The sequence below is a fragment of the Gorilla gorilla genome, chromosome 2 (genome assembly GCF_029281585.2).
Source record: "Gorilla gorilla gorilla isolate KB3781 chromosome 2, NHGRI_mGorGor1-v2.1_pri, whole genome shotgun sequence".
NCBI lineage: Eukaryota > Metazoa > Chordata > Mammalia > Primates > Hominidae > Gorilla > Gorilla gorilla.
The window spans coordinates 125,567,732-125,590,443 of record NC_086017.1 but is presented as its reverse complement, the minus strand read 5'-3'; the positions used below and the strand labels follow the sequence as shown (position 1 = coordinate 125,590,443).

At 36.9% G+C, this 22,712-nt stretch overlaps 1 protein-coding gene across 43 annotated transcripts in view; it reads left to right on the top strand.

The window, feature by feature from the left end:
• The window catches only part of ZBTB20 (zinc finger and BTB domain containing 20), an 838,196-nt gene that overhangs the window by 428,803 nt on the left and 386,681 nt on the right, over nt 1-22,712 (top strand). For 8 of the 43 annotated variants that reach the window (XM_063704050.1, XM_055381688.2, XM_055381685.2 and 5 more), the window contains 2 exons: nt 10,762-10,801; nt 14,468-14,513. The exons of the other annotated variants lie outside the window; for them this stretch is intronic. The gene's annotated coding sequence lies outside the window, so the exon portion shown is untranslated. The remainder of the gene's footprint in view (nt 1-10,761; nt 10,802-14,467; nt 14,514-22,712) is intronic. 43 annotated transcript variants of the gene reach the window in all.

The following is a 22,712-nucleotide window of genomic DNA, read 5'->3' as shown; positions in this document are numbered from 1 at the left end:
TGAGTCACCAAACTGATAATTGTTAAGCATAGAGTCTCAGTGACAACCTTAAAAGCGACTATTGCAATTTCCTTCAATAGACTTAATTTATTGAGTTCTGATACTTTTGTGTGCCAGGCATTCTAGTTAATTATCTAAATTAATTAATATAAAACCTAAATAGCTCTTTAAGATACGTATTCTGGGCCGCATTTTAAAGAAGGGATAATTAAGGCTTAGAGAAGTAAATATCTGAGGCCACCCAACTAGTAGTTGAATTCAGTTTGACCCTAGAACGTGTATTCTTAAACTCTGAAACAGAACTGAAAACAGAATTTGAAATAAAGTCTTCTAAATTCTGCCTCTCTTTCTAAAAAGGCAGCTGAATAGAGAAGGGGTTAAAATAGATGACAGCTAATTCCAAGTTTGTGTCCAAACTCTGAGATTCTATGATGTTAGTCAACCGTCATCTTAAATTATATGGTTGGTCGCTATAGTGTTACCATGTGATGAACTCGATCAGTAAACCATCACCTTCAATGTTATCAGAGAGAACAATGGAAGCCCCATCAACATTTACCTGTCTGTTTTTACAGTCTTCCTTTTCTTCTACTTCCCTTAAGAAACCCAAGTATATCTTTGGGAGGCCGAGCGGTGGCTCACACCTGTAATCCCAGCACTTTGGGAGGCCAAGGTGGGCGGATCATGAGGTCAGGAGATCAAGACCATCCTGGCTAACACGGTGAAACCCCATCTCTACTAAAAATACAAAAAAAAATTAGCCGGGCTCGGTGGTGGGCGCCTGTAGTCCCAGCTACTCGGGAGGCTGAGGAAGGAGAATGGTGTGAACCCGGGAGGCGGAGCTTGCAGTGAGCCGAGATAGTGCCACTGCAGTCCTGCCTGGGCAAGAGTGAGACTCCGTCTAAAAAAAGAAAGAAAGAAAGAAAGAAACCCAAGTATATCTTTTTCTATGTAAAGGCTACTGGAATAAGCTTTTTATTATTTTATTGAGAGATCTCCCACAATAATGTGAGGCTAATTTCTCTGAACAGTGGCTTGTTTTAATAAATATTTTGCAAATACAGCTAATACACTGTGTGGCTGACTCAGTGGTCCTCAACTCTAGCTGCACACTCAAATCACTTATAGAGTTCAAGAATATATAAAATCTTGTGTCTAAATCCTAGAGATTCTGATCTGTGAGTGTGGCCTGGAGTGGAGGCTGGAGGCTGATTTTTTACAGAGCTTCACAGGTGCTTCTATGGACACCCAGGATTGAGAATCAGTGATCCAACTCATACTTGTTAAAGAATTTGATGATATCATATGCACTACAAGAGTGATTGAATGAAGCAAAATCTCTATATAAGTCCCAGAATGAGTCCTTTAAAATAAAAGTAGAACCTTTGAGCCTCTGAAAAGCTGTCGCTTGGGCCATCCACATATTCATATTGAGTCTCAGATAATGAAAAGTCACAAAATTAGAAGCCATTAGAGCATGGTGTTAAGTGGAATTATGGAAAACCATTTGTAAAATGCTGTGGGGTTTGGAAGGACCTGATTTTTTTCACAGACATTTTTGTAATAGAAAACAAGGTAGTGGAAATGGCAGCATATTTGAATCTATTTGCATTCCCTTATAAAAGGGAAGGGTATAACCTTGCAAATGTATCTTGATCTGATATTATTTTTGCAAGTTAGACAGATTTGGGGACACCAGTCAGCCAGATTCAGGGCTAGCTATCAAATCAGAGCTCACTCTTCAAATCCCAGCATTAATCGGAATGATAAAGAGCTACGTTTCGATTAATCCTGCCCTGGACTTTAGACGAAAGAAACTGCAGTTTAATTACTGAGTGAAATTCACTTCATCTGATCTGCCTGTCTTTGCTATAATGTCGTAATATAATCAGCATCACCCTCACCTGAAACAGAGCTATGAAGTCCAAGGACCTGTTTGATTGGAAGAAATAAAATGATGCCCAAACAACAACCAGCCACAGTGCAGTAATTACTCAAACCTTGTTTTCATCTGTATGTCATTCTCCCATTGGCTTGTCATGACAGCAACTGAGAAAAGGATGGAAGAGAGTGTGATTGAAAAGGAGGCTGACCTGATGGAAGCAGACTGGGTGTGGGAGGGAAGAGCCAAGCTGTATAAAATCTTAAGGGTAATTAAACTTGTTTTTTTCTTTAATATGTATCCCACTGGCTGCTACTGATTTCTCAAGTCCAAGTTAAACCATTCAACTGATCTATCTCCCTGCAATTAAAATCTCTTCTTCAGTTGAAATTATAGTTTTTACTTTCAAAATAATTTATTTTCCTTTTGTAACTGGAATTTATTTGGCAGATTCTTTTTCTTAGGTCTTCATGTGGTTTTGTAAGTTAAACAGAGAAAGGGGTTGCAGATTTTCTTCTGTCAGAGGTAACAGCCTTTGGGAGCATTCCTTTCTAGGTTTGCATACACCCATTGCCTTTATATAAAAACACTGAATCCGGTAAGGTAGCTAGCTTTCCTATGAATTATTACCCCATATTACACAAAATGTTTAAAGTAACTTTCCGTATGTCATGTAGTTAGAAAGGGCCCTGAGCCAGGATATGAACCAATATTTGTCTGACTCTGGGTCATACTCTTTTGACTTTTCCACCCTCCACTCCCTTATTCTCACTTATTACAATTAATACTTCTCCAGTTGACTCATTCATCATGTTATTGTTGGGCATCCCCTATATGCGAAGAACTGTGCTATACTCCAGATATACATTAGTGAAACTAGAAAGAAGAATCATTTTCAAAGAGCTTTCCGGTTTGGTGGTTCAGTTGCTTCTGTGGCTTTTATTGTAAATTGATACTTTAAGTCCAAAAAGCAATTGGACCATTAGGAACAAATGTACAATGTGAAGTCAAGAAGATCTTCTTTATTTCCGTCTTTTTATTCATAATATAACCCAAAAATCTCAGAATTGAGAATCCCAAGAATCTCACGAATTTATTGCTCATATGTAGTCAGTCATCAAACTATATCAAATCTTGTCATATATAATCCACCAAAAAGATCCCTTGTACCTAGGAAAAACAGTAAGTGTGGGGGTTAGGAGAACAGGCTCTGGAGTCAGATTACCTGGGTTTGAATCCAGGCTTCACCACTTACTAACTGCATAACCTTGAAAAAGTTGCTTAATCCTTATCTGTGAAATGGAAACAATAAAGTTACTTACCTCTTAGGGTTAGCATGGAGATTAATGGGTTAATCTACATAAAGCACATAGTTCGGTGCCTGGCACAGAGTAGAACTTTAGTAAATATTGTTATTTTTTCCTCCACAATGTCTCTAGAACATGTTATTTCCTGTACATTTCTGCTGACACTACCGAAGTCAGATATTTATCACATAGTACCTGGGTTGTTGCAGTGGATCACTTCTCATTCTCTTGCTCTCACAAGCTTGCACTCTCTCTCTTTCTCTCTCATTACCTTTATGCTCTCCCTGTTTCAGTTTTTTCTGTCCACCATTCCCAATTATTTATACTAGAAGATCACTGTGACCATGCCAGTGTCCTACTTTACAAGCCTTTAGTAGAACTCTTGTGTTCACAGAATAAAGTGGACTACTAAGCCCATTATTCAAGGACCCCCTTTCGCATTCCACACTCAACCCATCTTTCCAGCATTGTTTCCTGTTACAATTCCAACTAACTTGTTTATTTGCTGCTTCCAAATACATATCTCAATTTTCTGCTTCCATGCTTTCTCTCATGCCCTTCACACAACTTGAAATGTCTTATCACCTCCCAAATCTTACATGTTTTTCAAAGTATAACTAGATTTGTTCATCATACTGAAGCTTTCCTTTGTCAGCCTACATATCAGTGATGATTTTCTCTCTAAACCCCTATTCTGAATATCTGAATTTTATTGCATAATAATTCCTTCTGGGCATTATCCCAACAAATAGATATTAAATATGTCAGGCACAGGTCAGTGTCTCCATACACATCATTATTTACCCAGTAGCATCTATCAAAGAAAATCAAACATAGATATACAATTAATCTATGCCAAATGAATACATGGTCTGAATTGGAAGTTTTTTTCCTTGCTCTAAACACTTTTTTTCCAAAAAAGTTACTCCAAATTTAGCCGTTTATTTCTACTGATTTTCTAAACTTCCTTTTGAATTATTTTGATGTCTCCCTCCTTAATCCTCTCCAAAAATCACTCTTATAATGCCTTTACATTTCCACAGTCATCATGCTGCTTTCTTACTTGGCATGTGGATATGGATAACTAGGCTGCTAATGGATTCTATTTCCTCTGTTCAGGTTTATTCTGCACCAGTTACGTCAATGGTAGAGTAATACTTGCATGTCTATAGAACAGAAATTATAGAACCCACCCTTTTTACTTTTTGTGGTTGTCAGGAAAGCAAAAGATATTTTATGCAAAAATATTTTATAAACTGCAAAAAGCTTTACAAGTACGAGGTGTCGTCTATATTTAGATAATATATTTAGATATATATTTAAATAATATATTTAGATAATAGAGACTACACCTTGTACTTGTACTTTTCCAATAAGCATGTATTCATGTACTAGATATATAAGAAAAATATCAAAAGTAATATATGATAAGCTATATCATATTTCTTGAATATAAACAATATATACATATTATACACAATATATACATATATACATTATATTATATATGTAAGAATTATTTCTCCTACATTTCTATATCTTCCCTTTTTTCATTCAATCCTACACCTCTCTTGAGAAACTTGCATTATTTGGCCTCATTATTTCTTTAGATCTGCAGGGCAAATGGGAGTCTTCCTTGAAAGCTACTCACTGGGAAGATTTTTTTAATGACTTCTTTAAAAATCAGCAAGCAGGACTGATCTGATATTTGACATACTGACAGGAAGAATCTTAACAGTTTCTAACCTTCCTAAAACAGCATTAAAATAAATCAACTTTACCCTGCACCTCAGATATCAAGATTGTGCGAATTCTCTGGCCATGTGGATTTTCTTGACATTTTTTAGTCAAAATCCTAACCAGAGAACAATATTTTTAGTTCAGCAATTCCGGTACAGAAAAGCCTTCTGACTTAGTCTACTGCTGGTTCCAACTTTTTCTTACGTGATATGGTTCTGTTAATCAGGGAGAGAATTGATGGACAGTTAGATAAAGGCTTAGAACTTGCAATCGGTGCCCCTAATAACCCAATACTGGAGGGAGACACTTCAGTTTTGTTTTATTGTTAGGAAACAGAAACAGGACAGGCAGAGCAGCCTTCATCCCATTATTTCTAGTGGAAGATGGACCCCAGAATGTTCCTCATGATATTCAGTGGCAGGCAGGCAGTCCGCTCCAGCCAGCCTTGTGTTAGATCTTTTAGCTATGACCATATTATTGAGGCTCAAACCTTTATTGCACCTGAATTCCTGTGGCCATTATCAATGGATTCATATCTCCATGAATTTTCTTTTCCATGAGGTCTCACCTCATTGTTTTATGTTTTGATATTATGATAAGCAGCAGGTGTCCTCCAGGCTCCCATCTTGCTTCTGTTTCCCCCCCCTGCACAACCCCCTGGACTTCCTACACATTATCCAGCTACCAAAATGCTCACTTTCCTGGCTGTGTTCCTCCTAAAGCAGCTAATCTTTACTTCTTCTTCCTGGCCTTTTGGCTCCTTCTGCTTGTGTGGAGTTTTGAGTTAAATTTTTCGAGTTAATATTTAACCTGTGAGATAACTGTTTACAAAATTGTTAGTTGATAATCAGGGATTTTTTTCCTGGATTAATATGGTTAAAGTTTAACTTAGTGGAACAGCTCACACACATACAAAATAATAAATACATATGTATATAATTAAAGTATTAACTCTGGGAATTTTGCTACTATGTTCTCATGACCCAAAATGGAATATTTGTTATAGTCTAGATAAAAGAAAAACCTTGGTTAAGAGTCTGGCAAGCTGACTCTGTGGAAGAATTTAAGCGGAAAAGGGAGCCAGAGTCTACTCCTAAGTGGCAAGTGGCAGGCAAGTGATAGAAACGTTCCTTTTTTTCTTAAGAAAATGATCTTTATTCATATTATTTTTATTATCACATTCAAAAGAAGTTATTGGGATTCTCTCCAACAGTGGGTTTGGATATATTTTGGCTTTGATTTTCCTTGTAATATCTTGCGATATTTTCTCGTGTCAGTGACCTTTTTATATGTTACAGCGTGGTTGTATCTTAGAGCCAGATGTGAGGAAAGCAATCCCTGTGTTCAGGTACTTCCCTCCACTCATGTTTGTAAGTCAGGAATGACTGTTTTTTCTCTTGAGATGAAAGTGAACTTTAACTCCATCTGACATCAGAAGATGGAGTACTGGTAGACTTAGAATAGATCTTGTATTCTTAAAGGAAGTCTTCATGCTTTTGCTGTGGGTAGGGGGAACAACCTAACACAGAAAACATATTCAGGTTACTTTAGTTCGCTTGGAAATGGTTTTCGTATTTACTTCTTGCCATGTAGACCTCAAAGAACAAGTGTTTGAAGAAACTGGGTGGAGCAATTAAGTGGATCTAGGTAAATGATCACTTACGAATTTTCAAAAGTAGTTCATAAATTTTGCCATGAGATATGTGGAATAAAAAAGCTTCAAGCCAAACCAAGAATAAGATTTTCTACTCTTTTTTGTATATCAAAGTCATAAAATCAGACCATCAAAACATCTGACAGTCCATTGTTTTTCCAAATATACTGTGTTTATCCCAATTCAGAAATAAGAATGAATTACTAGTAACAGATTTCAAATTTGATGAGACTTAAATAGGCTTAAGTGCCCTGTAAGATAGTAGAGAAAGTTGAAAAGAGGGGTATCCCAAAAGATATTACAGTTTCGAGGAGGAAAAGAAGCGGTTATCCGTGTTAAATTGTTGCCAAGAAGTTGAGTCAGATGAAAATTAAAATGTGACCATTGCATTTGGCAACAGTAGATATGGTAGAGTGGAACGGATAAAAGCCTGATTGGAATAGATTAAGAAAAGAATAGAAAGTGAAGATGTGGTAATAACTAATATGGACAATTTTTCTAATACATTTTGTTATGAAAGGAAGAATCAAAATGGGGGGTGAACTGGAGGGAGTCTTGGGATCAAAAGAATAGCATATAAATATACACAAACATGGTAGGTTTTGTTTCTGTTTTTGTTTTCTTATATGGCATTTTGTTTATCTGCCTTCCCAGTGGAAAAGCAACATGGACAAGAATCAAAGCCTCAAATCTCTAGTAGAAAGAGACATGGAAAAGGTAAAATCCATCTGGTAAAATGTAAAAGGGACTGGCTCAGATTCAACAGATCTTGGTCTACTTAAAGTTCTACTAGCTACTGGTAATGTGAACCTCAATAACCTTTCTGTGGCTATCAGTTTGCTTATTTATTGATAAAGTCTAAAGTTCCTTTATGGTATTCTGTATCTATGAAAAAGGAAAAAAGCAGACACATTTCATAAACCTCTCTCTAGTAGAAATAAGTTTATATCATTCACAATTTTATTATTTAGAAAACACACACATCTTGTTAGTTAGCCCTCACAAGAATGCTATGAGGTAGGTGGTTAGATTGTTTTGTTTTAATGGAAAAGGAAACCAAGGCTCTGCAAGGGTAAGTAACTGGCAAAACCACACAGTGTGCAGGCAGCAGAGGCAGAGGTCAACTTCAAGTTTTCGGAATCTAAGTAGAATATTCTTCCTACCATGTTCTGCTCTACATACACCTCCCCTGTAGCCTTTTGTTTTGTTTTGTTTTGTTTTGTTTTATTTTGTTTATTCTCCTGGATCTTCAATGAATACCCCCCACGTTTTTTCATTTCTGGGCCAGGTTTCCATTATTTTCCCTTCTGTGCATTCCACTTTCCTCAGAACTTTCAGGTATGGCCACCCCTTTAAATATTTGCATTTCTTCATAAAACAGAACCAAGTGCATAAGGGTTGAAGATCTATATTAAGTTCATAGGAAAAACAATCCCACGCCAAAACATTTTGCCAGACTAGTAAAATTGCATTTCAAACAACCCATGAAAAATCAACGCTGTAACCACAATGGCCAGTGTTAGCAGTGGAAACCTTCTCATAATATCTTGTCATTTGGACTTACAAGCTTTTAAAACCAGAGAATGAAAAGGGAAGAGCAAAAAGGTAGGAGGCAAATATGGCAAAGGGGAAGTGGGAGAAGAGATGGCACAGGAGGGGTACAAGTGTTGCTTGGTGTAGACCCTGCAGACCAAAAATTATTGTGTTTCTAACACTATTGATTTTTTTCAGCAGCTGATATTTCAATCTGGGTGCAGTGTGTCTGTGAGTCTACGCACACTGTCAAGAAGAAATATGATAGTGTCTTAAAAGATTAATAATATCGCTGGTCCTCTGGAGGCCTGTCTTAATTCACTGGCCTGTTCCCTGGCATGTACTGTAATTTATCTAGTCTGATTTGAATAGCAAATGGCAATCGGCTGCCATTAGGGAAATGGGCATCATTCTTATTGATCCACCATGGGCTGGATTTTATTTAAGGAGAACTGCAAAATGTTATTACCTTCAGGAGGAGAAACTGAAAACGGAGCTTTTCCCGTGTGTATTTCGGAAATGTTCTACCTTAAAAAGGGGGGAATGGATTGTGGGTTTAGGAGAACGGAGAGAGATTATCATCCTGTTGTGTGAAAAGGGACATGTACAGGCTGTTTACAGCATAATTGTTTATCAGCAGGAAAGAATGCTCATGATTATAAGAGGCCACGGGCCTCAGAGGTTAGAACATTGGAAAGATAGTCTGACCTGTTCCAGTCCAGCTTTGTGTAAAGCCTCCAGTTGCTCAGAATCCATTTGTCAGTCTGTAAAATGGGCTAAAAGAATCTGTTAGGAATGTGTAAGGTTTGTTTAGCATTTGTTTCACATCCTGGGAGTCTTGGATAAAGGATGTTATAGAATTAAAAACACACACACACAAAGATCTTATTTAGTATTGTGCATGTTGGGGGGTAGTGTCCAGTATTTATTATTGCTCTTCATTCAGCGTTCTGGAAGGGACAAGTTATGTGCTGAGTGAAGCAAGACGAAGTAACCTCATAATTCTCATTAACCATTACTATATCTCTCAGGTCAACGTTGCATATATTGACTTTAATGTTCACCTGTTAGAGACAGGTCTAAGCCTGCACTTTTACCTTGTTTTACTGAATAAAGGAAAGCTGTCAGTGTTATTGTAGCAAATGTGGGAGACAGACTTGGGTCTTTCTGCCTACCCCACACTCTCTTTTCTGCAAGAATAGGAGCTGAATGTACCATTTCTCTGAGCTTGATGCACATTTCCTGTGAAGGAGCATGCACATACCTTATCCCTAACCTTCCTTAAAAGCCTCCCGGAGGGGAAAAAGGTATGACAAAGGTGGCTAGAGGAAGGGGCTCATTGCTACCGAAATTCTTCTTCATTCCACCTCGGGCTGTTAGGGAAAGAAACGATAATGTGCTACAGGAAATGGCCAAGTATAAAAGCAATAAAATAAATTGAAAATGACTTTGTTTTTTTGAGCGGCAGTAATTGCTATATGTTGTGATGTTTGCATAAGGAATTAGTTAATGTGTAGCAGAATGGCATGTGATACTTTTTATTTGCTTGATGACTATAGTCTCTGAGTGAATGACTTATTAAGGTTAATAAAGAAAAATTTGCTTGTGACTTGTAATGATCCAATTGCTAGAATTTAGCATCCCCTTATGCATTGTTGCCTAAAGGGGAGAAGGAAAAAAACCTACACACATTAATGGCCGACTGGCTATGATTTTTTATAGTGGTGTGAGAACAAACAATGTCTTCTAAATTGTTGGTCTGTCTATCTTTCTGCCTGCCTGGGCAGGAACGTTATGGCTTTCTTAATTCTCCTGTGTGATTTATCATCCTAAATTCATTGTTTTGCATAACTCTGCTCAAAATGAAGAAATGTCATTATTTTGCAGCGAAAAAGTTGTCATTTGCATAATGCCTGCCATTAATTATTGTGAGACTAATGCAGTTGTTGATATTTTTAGGGCACAGTGGTACAGCCTGCACCTTGTATAATGTCATTCTGAAAACATTGGTAGTTAATAGGTGCCACAACATTGCACAAATGGAAAAGAAGATGATGAAGAAGAAGGGGACACAATGGAACAGGCTGTGATCTTTATTTAGCTTTTTTTTTTTTTTTTCCTGAAATGCTTGGTGAGAGAAGACTATAAAAGGAAGCGAATAGAGCAGGAAGCTGTGACATCCAAGAGAACAAAGGGATTGAAAAGCAGAGGTTTTCTATTTAGGCTGAATTAGTGTAACCTGGGCTTCAGCCAGTTTAGTGGAGGAAGTCATGTCTCCTGTGTTTTGGCTTACCTACGTAACCAAAGCCTTGAGCAGAATGTAGAGTTGGGCTTTTAAAACCATCAGTTAGAATAAGGTTTTGCCCTGAAACATGTTCATCTCATGGAAGAATTCTCTTAGCTGGGCATTTGGCCAAAGTTAAGAGGACACACCATGGTTTCATGGAAGAGAAAGCTGAAGACTGTGATTTTCAGATTTTGATTAATCACTCGTCTGTACTTCACTTATTTCAGTATTTCTGTCTAGGATGATAGCTTTCCTTTCCTGCAAAAAGCAGAGGGATATAGTAGCAGTATATTAGAGTGACATTTTTTTTCCTCTCTATTGTTTGCAGTAGGTCTAACTTTTGCATCTGATTCTTTAGGGAAAGCACCTACCAAGGCTTCCTATTACCTATTTCACAGGTAAGTGAAAGTCAGTTATAAAAATTCGATCAGAGATGAAACTCATTACACTGAGTCTGGGAGGCATAAATATTACAAATGTAGGTAACTGTTGATCTTTTTAGTTATGGGAGCTTAAAAAAATAGACACATCAAATAGAATTTTTTCTCCTAATTTCACTGTTTTGTGTATATTATAAATTTAGATATTTCTTTTTTATCATTAAATTTAAAAGACATAAAAGAAATGGAGCCTCAAAAGTAGGTCTAGTTACTGAGACTGACCAGAGATACTTAGAAAGAAGATATTACCCTTCAATGTTCAAAGCCTGGCATTGTAATCTCTTTGGAAAATGCAGTGTTTTTCAGACTCTAATCCAGATTCCAATGGCTATTCTGTGCCCAAAGACCAATTACTATTTTGGAGTTCTCTTAAAGCCAGATGATGCTTTGAGGGGGCCATCAGGACCTTACGGAGACCACAGGGGACTGTCTCAGTTTGTCTTATAATAAATATCTAGGCAGAATTAGGGCTGGGATAGTTCTGTAGATCTTGCCTTACTTTTGGAGTTTGATCTTCATGTGTTCAGTTTTGGGATATGTAAAAAGCTGGCATTTTCAGCTAGGAAAATTTTAATTTCTGTGTTAGGAAATTTTAATTCTACGGGGAATTACCACACTTGGAGTTGTAAAAAACAGATGAGCTCATGCGTCAATTGAGACCCATCTGCATTGCTGCTACTCACTTTTCCTTTTCTTCTGAAGAAAATGAAGTTGTCCTAACACCCCAAATTAATGTATTTGACTATAATAAAATCAATATAAACATATGATATAAAAACATAAGTAAGAAGTCCAACATCGAGGGGAAATGAAGAGAAAATGAAACAAGGGATTTGCACTTCATATGGTATACTAGTACAGACTGATTAATTCTTAATCATCTTATAACCTAGTAATGCCTAGTTATCTATCATATATTCTACATGTACCTATAGATCCTACATATAAATACATCGGAATAGCTGATAATCAGCTTAGCAGGTTATACCATTATTAGGGTGACCAACTTGTCCTGACTAGCCTGGAGCTTTCTCTGTTTGAACACGGAAAAGCTCACATCCCTCCTCAGTCTTGGACAAACCAAGGCAATTAGTACTATAACCATGATGGATACTTGTAAGGCATGTTGATTTAATAGTTACATTATATATTTTGTCACCTCTTCTATTGCTTATTATATTTGAAAAGGCTTTGATTTCTTGAACAAACTGCTATATCCTTTTATGTAGTGAACAAATTGAGCCCTTTAGTGAACAAACTGAACTCTTTTTTTTTTTTTTTCCGAGATGGAGTTTCACTCTTGTTGCTCAGGCTGGAGTGCAATGGCACGATCTTGCCTCACCACAACCTCCGCCTCCCGGGTTCAAGGGATTCTCCTGCCTCAGCTTCCCGAGTAGCTGGGATTACAGGCATGTGCCACCACACCCGGCTAATTTTTTTGAATTTTTAGTAGAGATGAGGTTTCTCTGTGTTGGTCAGACTGGTCTTGAACTCCCGACCTCAGGTGATCAGCCCGCCTCAGCCTCCCAAAGTGCTGGGATTACAGGTGTGAGCCACCGCGCCCGGCCTGAAGTCTTTTTTATAACATTAATTTTCTAAAGAATTTTATATAACTGTAAGAGAGGTTGAGTAAAGAAGTGTAGATTTTCATGCATTAAGTTTCTAGCACTTTGATCATGTATACTCTGGAAAATAGCAGTTTCATAGTAAATAATCACCTTCAACTCTGATCCCCTGTGTTCAGGAACTAATTTTAGAGCTCAAGTCTTACACAGAAACAGGGTAGAAATCCATATGTTAGCTGGCATGATTTTCATCACCTAACATCTGATAATCACGTCATACTGGCATTCTTTAATGCTCACTGATTGCTGCCAGGACTTCTAACTTCTCTATCCTTTGCTTTGGAGTTTTTCTTCCTTTTACATCCAGCTCTGTACTAAGAACTTGGGATACAAGATGGATAAGACATGGTCCTTCACGATGAGTTTTTCAGTCTAATCTATGAAGGAAAATTGCAAGAATGAATTTTATATAGCGCATCGTCAAAGCTTAGACATAGAAGAATAGCACTTAGAATGTTGTTTGCTTCGTGGATTAGTTTGTTCATCTGTTTAATAAACATTTATTGAAACTCTACTCTCTGCTCAGCAATGTTCTTGACATTGTGGATACAAAGATGAACTATACTTGGAACTTTCACAAAATAAATAGTATAAAAGTATAGCTCACTCCTCTCCAGATTGAGGGTTCATCAAGCACAAGATTGCCATGTCAGCATTTGATGCCAGTCTAACTTACCAGGACCAGTTGGGCTGGGAAAACGTCTCCTTTATAAACTCAGAGATACTATTTTTAGTTAACTATCTAATTTGACTTACTCCTCCCAAGAAGTTTATTATAAGAGATGTGAGCTATTGCATGTAGGTGGTTTCCCAGACTGGCCTGTGCAGTCAGATGGAAAGAATAGAGGCCTCTGGGACAATCCAGAGAAGCCGCTGCACCATGCAGAATAAAGATTTTCTATTTAAAGTTTATGTGACTGGGATGAGATTTATAAGTACTGGAACACTTTATTCATCTACTTATTCATTCAGTCATTTAATAGTTATCAAGTACCTATAATGTTTCAGACATTGTTCTAATTACTGGGAATGTAGTGAGAAATTAAACAAAGTTTCCTATGAAACTTATTTTATAGTGGAAGGAGAGACAGCCAATAATTATGTAAACAAAAAAAATCATTTTAAATAATGATCAGATCTAGGAAGAAAATAATGCATAATAAGGAGGTAGAAAATAGGGATATATAATTTAGAAAGTGCTATTTGAAATAGGGTAAGTAGGAAAGGTCTCACCGAGTGGAAGATATTTGAGCAAATATTTAAATTATTAGAAGAACCTAAGCATGTGGTGACCAGCAGGAAGAACATTTTAGGGAAAGGGGATGGATATTGTAAAGACTTTGGAGTAGGAACAACTTGAAATTTTCCAGGAAGAGCAAGAAGAAATGTGTGGCTCAAGTGGACCAAAGTAAGAATGATCATGTAGATAAGTAGGGAGCAGCTCACATAGGCCGTGGTAAAGACTGACAGAAAGCTATAGAGGATTTTTTTAAGCATGTATGATCTCATTTACATATTAAAAGAGTTCCAGGGCTACACTGTGGAGAACAGTCTACAGGGTCAGGGTGATACAGGAAGAGCATGTAGTAGTTATCGTAGTAGCCCAGTTATGCAAAGGGCAATGGCAGTGGGGAGGGGATGAAAAGTGGTTCAACTCTGCATAACTTGAAGGTAGGGCTGACAAAAGTTGCTGAGGGTCTCAATGTGGTTTTACATGAGAGAGACATCAGGTGTGATGAATTTCAGGCATTTCACCTCAGCCACTGGATAAATGGCAATATCCCATGGAGTTGGGAGCTATAGGGGATATGGAGAAATGAGCAGATTTGGGAAAGAGATGAGTATGAGTTAGTATTGGAGCATGTTGAATTTGAAATTCTTTTCCAAATAAAGAGATGTGTAGTAGGCAGTTGGATACATGAGACAGGAGTTCAGAGGAAGGATTAGGACTGGAGATTCAAACTCTGTTTTTATTTCTGCATATGTATTTTCTTTACAGCATAAGCCTACAGGGTACGAAGAATGAACTCTGAGAATGTTTGGAGGTAAATATACATGTCCCATATTATTTGATGATGAACATGCAAGTACTGCTCTCAATTCAGCCTGCTATTTTTTAAAATTCCCTGATATACATTGCAAAGAGGTACCAACAAAACCATGTAAACACTTTCTAAGGACACATATGGTTTATGATCATATTGAGTTGTAAGACAAATTATTGTTTCATAACGATGTAAGAGTAGAAATAGGGGAAGACACAGATTCTGTAGTTTAATGTGTAGGAAAAATCAGTGTGAATTAGTAGGGAGGTGAAACTCTAACCCATTGTTGGAATTAGTGAAGATTTAAACAGGTAGTAAGGAGCAGTCAGGGCATTCAAGATAGAAAGTCATAAGTAGATTGTACAAAGACATAAACTAGCTTTCTCTTTATGACGGAGCAAGGATGGAGAACAAGGACACCGGTCTAGCATCAGCAGAGTGTATATGTTTGTGAAGTTAAGGGAGATGAATTTATAAAAGTTGGCTAGAGCTAAGGGATTTGAACTTCCCCAGTAGCCCATTGGTTCTCACCTCTAGTATAATTCAGAATCACATTTGGAGCTTTCAATGAAGATGCCTGAATATTACTACTGGAAGTCCTGATTATAGGTTATGGAAAGGCCCTAGCACTTGTATTTTCAACAGGGAGCCTATTCCAGAACATTTGCCCATCCTAAAGCTGTGGTTATTTACTAGAATTAATAGTCCTGTGTGAGTAGCATGTACTGGATTGGTAGGTAGAGTTGTCTCTCCCTGCACCAGGTGCTCGTGGATCTTTACTCCAGTTCATTCTTAAGTGTCATGGCTCGGATTTTCTCCACATCTTTGCCTAAATTTTCAGCCTTTCTCTGTTTTATAACTTGGAAGTACCTTGGCCTTTTAAGGCTTGCTTTATTTTCTTTCTATTTGTGGTCTCTTGCACAATTACCTGTGGTCAAGTGTGGGTGTAGGGGTGAGTAAGAACCATGAGAGGGGTGGTGTCTCTTACAAAGAACTGTGAGAATGAGAAGAACTATGAAACTGTTATGCTGCAGGCCTAAATAATATAACTAATTAATACTATGGAGGCTGAATTGAAAGCAAAATATAGGACTTAAAGAGAAATTGGTATTTTTTCTAAGGAGGAACCTAAGATTAAAACCACAGATTTAATAAGATTTTTTATTTGTTTAATTGGTAGGGTATCTTTTATAACTACATAGTCCCAAATACTTAAGATTTTAGAATGCAACACATACATCTATAAAAACAGGAGAAGGAAGACTTCGAGAGACAAAAGAGTGCCTACAGAGGGTCACTTTTAGGCCTTTAGAGAAGGAAGGTTGGTATAGATGAATATTTTAAGTAATATTTTACTATGAAATAAATGTGCTTTTATTATGGAAAAGTTCAAATAAACAAAAATTATTTATAATTTCTCTACCCAGAAACAAGCACTTCTAGTGTTTTCTGGTCCTTTTGCACTTTGTGTGTACACAACTATCACTTCTTAAACAATATTTAAGTTAACAATATTTAACTTAGCAATATTTACTTAAACAATATATTTTCCTGTACATATATTGTTGGTTATATGCCTTTTCACTTAACAGTATTCCAAAAACATTTCTTCATGTAATTAAGTGGTATCTAAAGTATGATTTCTTAAACTGCATAGTATTTAAGTCTAGGAATGTACTGTCATTTATTTAATCAACTCTCTATTGTCAGACAAGGTTACCAGTCTTTCACAATTATAAATAATGCCATGGTAAACATTCTTGCTTCTAAATCTTTGTGTAGATCTTTGAGTATTTCCTTTAGATACATTCCTAGAGGTGAGATTTCTGGGTCAACAGTCTTCATATATTTTTTAAGTTTTTGATGCATATTGCTAAGATGCCCTCCAGAGCATTTTGCCAGTTTTATTTTTTCGGTGGTAACATCTTAAAGTTTTCTTCCAAAAGTGATTTGATTCAAAGCCATGCTGTTGCTTTTCTCTGAGTCCTTTCTGGTCCACCAGTTATAGCAGACTTAATTTAACTCTTACCTTAAGGTTAACACTTAGAGTAACCAAAACATTTTTGTAGTCATTTATGCTGCAAATGAGACAGTTTACAGAATATAAATTGACAGTGAGATTAGATTGCGTTTCTTTCTTATGCATGTTCTGTACAAGCATTCTGCTTATCCTGGATAACAAACAAATAACAAAAAGAAAGAAAAAACCTTACCTCTCTTACTTGTCCTGACTGAACACTCACAATGCATTAGGCATTGAACTGAACATGGAGGAGATATGATTCCTGCTTTCTGAGACTTTGCAATTCCAAGTACCATGATTGATAAGGTACAATATAAATAGTGGGCTTCTAGGACAATGCCCTGTGGTTAAAAGTAATTAAGTTATATGGTGCCGGCAGACTACAGGATACTTGTGATCCACATATGCAGGTGGATTGTGTGCATCAGTCATGGTATCTGTGGAATCTGAGAGACGGGAAAGGCATACTTGTTTTAACTCCAGAATAATATAGAGAACTCAAATTCCTGCCCAGGCAAATAGGGATAAGTTATAGACTGCAAATAGGAGATGGATTGTGGGGAGGAAAAAAAAATCTACTAGTTCCCACTTCTTCCACTGTGTCCCCTCCAGGGGAGATTCATAGGTCAGCGTCCTTCATGTGGTAGCTTTGAGTTCCCGACATTTTCAAAACTGTTCTAGGGAAAGGGTCGGGCATGTATATGAAGACTATTTTCTCGTGAGCACAATGGGAGAATATTTGAAACTGGGACTCTTGTGAAAAATCAGAAAGGTTGCCAGTGTACCTGGGCCTTCCTATTGTCTTGAAGTACTGTGGTGGACTTTGTCATGCTTAAAGGAGGTGTGATTGGGGGTAGGGAATTGCTTGACTGAGAATTAAAGAGTGGGAGCTCCTGTCCAGTTGCTTAAACTGAAAAGGATTTCTGACACATATTTGGTTAGCAAAAATGGTTGTGAGTTAGTAGGACAATTGTAGCACTGATATAAAAATTCCAAATAGTCCTTCCGAATAGATATACACACATTTAGAAAACGCATTATAAATGACATATAGCAAAAATGTAAACAAGCCATTTAATAACATTTTAATGCTTGATTCTGATCTCTTAATTAAAATGTGCATAAAAGAAAACAATGGTGGAACATCTGTGTGTGTTATTGGGATAGCAGGATTTATGCTGCACCCTGGGCTTTTTGTTTGCTTTTCAGCGTGTGTGAATGTGGGTGGGTTTCCTCTTTGAGCCACAGTTACCCATTTGACCCCCACAGGGTCTATATTCCCACCCACCTTCTCTTGGCTGTAGTTGCACCCCCTTTTTTCCCCTCTTACTTAAAATACTGTATGGCTTGTTCTTTGCTTAAATTAAACTACTCTCATCATTTGATCTGAAAGCCACTCTTCACCCCACCCCTCTAACCTGAAACCGTGACCTAACCCTGACTCACCCTTGTTATCTCAGCAGATGTACACAGCATTACCTAATGTTTTGGCCTCAGTGAATAATCTCAAAGAGCTTTGGGGAAAGTGTGGCCTTTTGTATCTGTGACCTTGCAGCAGTTATTCCTTAGCTGGACACTGTGGGATTTAGATGTTAAAAACAGACTTTCTACTAACCCCTGCTGGTGATTTCTTTATTATTATTACTGATTTGGAGGATGTATCTCTGAACCCCATTTTGCCCAACTGTTAAATGAGAGTGCCAGCAATCACAAAAAGTCAAGGGTTATTAAGTGCTTTAAAATCGTCCACTGAAAATGTTACACTGTGATATGCTTTTATTTCCACTTTTACATGGAACACATGTGATCACCAAAAAGTTTGTCTTTGATTAAAAAAGCATAAAAAGTACCTCACATCTTCTGTTACTCCCAGCAGATTTATGTATCATTAATACAAGAGAAAGTCACACACAAATAGCCTTCTTAAATATACAATAATTAATATTTAATGCCCCCTTTTATGAGGGGGTCTTTGTGCTGGGATGTCTCTAATCTTCACAATGTTCCTGCAAAATAGGTGGTTTTATTCTTTATTTCACAGGTGATGAAAATGAGATTTCAGAATCATTTAAGTGATGTGCCTACAGCTTTATTGTTAATAAATGGAAAACCTGGGATTCAAACTCAAGTCTGTCTCTCTCTTTCTCTCTTTCTCTACATTATATTCTTCCTATAATATCATGACCTATATGGGAGTATGGTAGCTCCCATTTCCTATAGACCGTGGCTAGATGGTGTTATGAAAGAATTAAGTAAAATGTGCCACTTGTGACAAATGTCTGAAAGTTGTTTTTATAACTAGGATTTAATTCACAAATGAAGAGTAATTATCAATATGTCACAGATGAAGAGCTGCATGTATGGATCAGTATAATTTCTGTTCTTTGGCTTGTGGATGCAGTATGCCCCAGGGAGTTTCACAAATCCACATGGCATCTCCCAGTGCTGGGTTCTGGGTTAGCTGGCCAAAGTGTAAAATTCCTCTGTGTTCGGATGGCTCACAACTGGTTACTATCTGAAGAGATTTGTATAAAACTACCTACCATACGTAGACTTAGTTTCTTTTCTGAATTTGTCTCTAACACTTGAGTGGGGAAAAAAATACCAACTTTTGATACTGGGTTTGTTGTTTTTAATGGGTGTTTGTTTTTGGAAGTGTTGTGCCAAGAGAGGAAGAAGAAGTGGGTGTGGGTCTTTCTTCCTTTTGCTATTTTCCCTTTGCCTTCTTGTGGTCCTATTTCCAATCTGATTCTATATTATCAGTTTGCCATAATCCTTTGCAAAAGACATAAAATGTTCATAGACTGGAAGTTATTAAGGCTTTAAATCACATCACACTATCATTGGAGTAATTTTGGGGGGGAATTTTGCATATTTCAGTTCTCTAGTATAGGTCATGTGCTGCATACTAGGGATGTAACTTACACCTGCTCTACTTCCCTTTATTTTTTTTCCTCAGGCTGAGAGAACCTTTAAACTTGTTATGTGTTCTGAAACAGATCAAATATTAGATTTCTAAGACTATCAGGCTGTGGTGGTGAGGGAAGGGTTAGTATTATATACAAATACGTATTAAGGAAGGCATCATAGTTAAGTGAGAAAAACATGGGTCTTGAGTATTATGGGAGCTCAGGCCTTTTCCTTACTAGCTGTGTAGCTTTGAGTGAGTTATTTAATTCACTAAACTAAGATTTTGAATAATGATACCTACTATATAGAGATATTGTACAGATTAAATGGTATAGTACATATAGAATATTTAGAACAGTGCCTGACCCTGAGTGAATGTTGTTTGTTTACATTTCACACAGCAAGAAAAGGGAAAAATGGGAAAGAGTGGCAATTAGAAAATAATGATATTGGGTTTGAAAAAATTGTTTTCATCCTTTCAGTTCAGCATAGTAGTAGAAAGAGCATTTGTCTAGCAGGCAGAGACTTGGGTAAAACTTCCAGCTCTGCCTCCAGAAAGCTGTAAAATCTTTGCTATTCACCTTAGTATCTCAGACTCCTCATTGCGAAAATGAGAGAGTTAGAACGCATTATCTTGATTTAGTTATATACTTTTGCCTTCAGAAGATTTTTCTGCTTCTCAGAGTAGTCTATGACATATCATTCAACAGTGTATAAGTCTCAAAGGCCAACAGCCAAATATGGCAGACAGGGCTGTTGTTAAGATATTCTTTTTCCTGTGTAACTATGTTTACATGTGCATTTATGTTCTTTGTATATTTGTCACGTGCCTGAATATTTATGCACCTGCATGGTTGTTGAAGTAAGCTCACTAGCATACATTCATACATTTTTGTGGGTATGTGTGTTTATATATAACCTATATATATATACAGTATGTGTGTATATATATAAATATATGTCTGTGTGTATGAGAAACAGATGCACTGTAGGCAGATAAAGCAGATAAATATAGATCCAAATAGAAGCATAAGCATATAAATATAGACGTTATATAGAGTGAAAGCAAGCAGATCAGCACCATTTCATTATTGCTTGAAGTCTTTGTAATAAAAGAGTTAGAAATCAGTAACTGACATTGAAATTATTGACTGAATGACACTGTCATATCAGAAGGCACAGTGTGAGGTAAGAAAATAACCTTTCTTTCAACTTTGAGGAGAAATTAGCAGGAAGATTTATCACTGTTAATTATTTGATTTAGGAAAGTTTTTAGGTGCTGTGTAGTGTTGTGTTTTTAAACGTACAGAAATGTCACCTCTCCTAAAAATACTGCCATACAACAAAAAATAAATAAGAAAAGAAAATCTATTCCAGTCTTGCAAAAAGATTTGGCAAATGTGACACCTGGATCCCTTTCGTCCACAGGTTGTGATTTGCAACTCTTGCCTATTTCTAGGTATAGACAAATGAGTTGGTTTCGTTCTACAGTATTTTCTACAAGCCCCTCTGAAGTCTTTAAGGAAACTCACCTAAAGGAGATATCTCAGGCTAAAGTGACCATTGTGAAGTTATTGTCATGGGGACGCTTGCAATTGTCTTTAGTGAGTGTGTTGTGTGAGTAAAACTGGGCTTCCATCTGTTACTTTCATATCACTGTCTGTTTTTACCAGTCAAAATAATTGGTTGTGAGTTTTTGCTTTATTTTATTTTGTTTTAGTGAGAAGGGTATTGTGAGTTATTTTTAGCTAGCGAATGTACTTTTTAATGTTGCAAGTTATATCTTGCTCATGTGTTTGAATGCTATTTGAAGAAAAAAAAAGTAGTCCCTCCTTTTTCCCTCTCTAAACCTCATCTATTTCCCTAGCAGATCTTATCTGCCCTTCAGCTTTGTTGTAGGAACATTCAAAGAAGCTAAAATTTGAAGAAATTCCTTGAAATGTACAAATACAAAGCCTGCTTTTTCCCAGTACCACAAAACTGCCAAAGTTGTTGCAATTGCTTTTTCTGTCATTAGTCTACCATTGCTTTTCCTTACAGGGATGAGAGAAGAGGGACCAGAATACGTGTTCCTCCTAACTTCTGCTCCAAATCAGAGTTTAGACTGGAGGAAAAAAAGGAGGGAAGGGCAAAGCAATAAAGACTTATTGAATGTTAAGGAATGAATTAGTGCTTCCTGAAGAACTGTTCATTCTTCTTCTCTCAAATCTGGCTTCAGTTACTTTGTTGTTAAGTTCTTCACCAAATTATGATTTTAAAATATTTTTAAAGAATGACTCAGTGGTCTTGAGGATCACACACACACTCTCTCTCTCTAACACACACACACACACACACAAATTTGTGTAAGATTCATTTAAAAAATTGCATTGTTTGAATAAAATGGAGTATACTTTTCAATTTATAAATTATTTTGAATGAATACTTAATGTAATGTGTAAAGTTGGCATACTCTACAGTGTTTCAGACTACAGATTCTTTTTTAAATTCTGTTATTTACCTGATGAGCTCTAAGGTTAACTTGAACAAGTATTTATTTATTCAAGAGTATTATAGTATATCTACATAAAACAATTCAGCAAAGATTTTAGAAAAAGAATCACTTGCCAAAATAACATAGTAAAAGTCCTTTATCTTTACACACACACACACACACACACACACACAGACACACACACAATTTAGACTAAAGCACTATGTCCCATTTAGCTTAAAAAATGTTTTAGGATTAGATTTCTGAGGGAAGTATGTACATACACATACTCCTCTTTTCTTGTTCTTTGTTTCCTTTTCTCCTGGTGTAACATATTTACTGTTTAGCTTTTGTCAAATACTTTATAATAATTACCAGAAATTTTGACAAAGACAAAAAAATTCATCTGTGTATGTGTATATTTATATGTTTATATGCACATAGACACACACACACAAACACACACATCCAGATTGAAATGTTAATGTTGTATTAATCATCTGATTTTTGGGGGTGGAGGGTTTCAGACAGGGTCTCGTTCTCTCTCTCAGACTGGAGTGCAGTAGCACGATCATGGCTCACTGCAGCCTGGGTCTCCCAGGCTCAATCAATCCTCAGCCTCAGCCTCAGCCTCCAGAGTAGCTGGGACTATAGGCATGTGCCACCATGCCTGCTAATTTTTTTTTTCACTGTGTTTTGTAGAGATGGGGTTCCACCATGTTGTCTAGGCTGGTCTCGAACTCCTGGGCTCAAGCCATGCACCCACCTCAGCCTCCCAAAGCGACTCCCATGG